Source organism: Petaurus breviceps, unplaced genomic scaffold (genome assembly GCF_028583685.1).
Source record: "Petaurus breviceps papuanus isolate PSGF00001 unplaced genomic scaffold, PetGlider_PUasm1.0 90808, whole genome shotgun sequence".
NCBI classification, from domain to species: Eukaryota; Metazoa; Chordata; class Mammalia; order Diprotodontia; family Petauridae; genus Petaurus; species Petaurus breviceps.
Window position 1 is genome coordinate 10,357,343 of NW_027187349.1, and position 2,468 is coordinate 10,359,810.

Below are 2,468 nucleotides of genomic sequence, written 5' to 3' on the forward strand. Positions count from 1 at the left end.
CCTAGACACATGATCATATTAATGATTACCTTTAGTATTTGGGCAAACTGACATATACTGGCTTTGTGACCATGGGCAAGGTTTCTCAGTGCCTGAGATGATCATGTAAAAGAAAGTGCCTTCGCCCTTTCCCCCATTCCTTCCTCTGCTCTGGCTCTCCCCTTACCCTTTTTCCCTCCTCCATACCCACTCGTTCTCCTGTTCTCTGTTCCAGTCCCTTTGCCCCAGTGCTTCTGCTCCCTTATCTCTTTTTCTTCCTCTCCCCTCCCCCACTGCATTCTCTTCCTTTTCTTCTCTCTCTTCTCACCGGGGACGGGGAACACAAGTTAAAAATCAGACTTCCTGTCCCCCTTATGTGTGCCTTTGGGCCCAGGTTCTTCCCCTCTTAAAATAAGTTGGCACTATGGATAGATTTATGGGGTCCAATGGATAGAGTAGAGCTGGACTCAGAAAGATCTGAGTTCAAATTCAGCCTGAGACATTTACTCACCCAGTAATCCTTCCCTCCTCCCCCCCCCATATCTTTTCCCTCTTAAGCAAGTATTTTCCTGCCATTGGGTTTACCAGTTCTTTATCTGTAAAAGAAGAGGTTGGATAACCCCCAAAGGTTCCTTCTAGATCTCCATGATCCTTTCCCTTCCTCTGATCCTCCTTCTTTTTCTCTTTCCTCACTCCCAGACTCTTCCCTTGTCTTCATTTCCCTTCTCTTAACAGTTTCTTTTAGTCCTTCTCTTTGTCTCCTCACTTCCCACTGAACTTGTTGGGTGAAGAGGGCAGTTTTCCCTGTTAACTTTATTCCTAAAATTCTCCAGGAATCACAGGAAGCAATGTTTCGCAGATTTCTTTGATGATAGGAATTGTGATAGTGATTTCAGTATTACAGGGTATTACAGTAACATGGCTGGAGGTTATGGAGTGATGGGAGATGATGGCTCTATTGATTACACTGTTCATGAAGCCTGGAATGAGGCCACCAATGTGTACCTGATAGTGATTCTTGTTAGCTTTGGCCTTTTCATGTATGCCAGAAGGAATAAAAGTAAAATCATGAGAATATTCAGTGTACCTCCTATGTCAGAAACTTTGACAGAGCCCAACTTCTATGACACAATGAGCAAAATACGTTTAAGGCAACTAGAAATGTATTCTATTTCAAGGAAATATGACTATCAGCAGCCACAAAACCAGACTGACAGTGTAAAATTCTCCCTGGAATGAATGAATGCTTAGCTCACTAACAGCACAATTATATTTTGCTTACAGTTTGGTAGCAAAGTCAATTCAGAATTCTTTTTTGCAAAAGCCTTGAAGAGCATAAATTTCTTTGAATTTATGTATAAAACCATGTCAGTTTTTAATGAATTTTTCCTGTATAGATTATTTCCTTATTGTATAAATGAAAATAGTACAGCAACTTTGAGTACAGGGCAGCTAGGCAGGGGGATTATATTTGAGTATACACAACTTTTGTTAAAAAGAGAATAGTTGTAGCATGTACTTTATTTTGCAGTCTTAGGGAAGAACTGATCAGTCAAGGGTGAAAACATATTTTCAGATTCCTGGCAGTTAACCACAGCTAATGTGAAAGAGACCCTATGTGTGGGGCAGTAGAAAGAAAGCTGTATTTGGAAGGGACCGGCCTAAGACCACACCCTGGTTCTGCCAGTTAGTGCCTACATGTCCCTGGGTAAATGACTTAATCCCTCCAGGCCTCTGTTTTCTCAAATATAAATGAGAGAATTGGACCAGGTGAACCCCAGGGACCTTGTCTCCATACTATGACCTCAATCTCAGACATTTAAGACATTTTTTATAGCTTAAAAAATGGGAGGACAGTTACTAGAAAAAATTCTTGGACTCTTCATACATGATATTATTAGTTGAGTATTCTGTACCCTCATTTCTAGGATTTCTTTGTTAGTTTGACCCACTAGCCGCAGTAAATGGCTGTCTTTTTTATTTCATGATTTCTCCTTTTCCTAAAAATAAAAAGGTGCCTTCTAGAATTGTTAAAAGAGATTTTTCCTAATCTAGAAATTTGCATAACCAATGAAATAACAGGGCCAGGCCCTATACCTATCCTTGAATATTTAATAATAATAACAATAATAATTCAACATTTATATATATATATATATATATATATCATTCTTAAGTTTCAAAGTAATCCTGTACTCTAATTCCCATTTTACAGACACAGAAACTGAGGCACAGAGAGGAAAGATACCTTGCCTATTGTTGCAATTAGTAAATGTCTGACCTGGGATTATATTCCCGTCTTTTCTTGACTCCAAATCCAGTGTTCTTCCCTTGGTCACTGTCACGAAGTAGGAAGAAGCAGATTTAAATCCAGGTCCTCTCAATCCAAATCCAGTGTTTTTCCTACTACAACCACAAGTCATGAGTAGGGACAAACAGGATCAGGTCCTATTTGCAGAGTAAAACTAAAAGGAAAAGAAGACACTAAA

At 39.5% G+C, this 2,468-nt stretch overlaps 1 pseudogene; it reads left to right on the forward strand.

Annotated features, from left to right (window-relative positions):
• Positions 1-719: 719 nt before the first annotated feature.
• Positions 720-2,468, forward strand: LOC138147917 (small integral membrane protein 19 pseudogene; annotated as a pseudogene).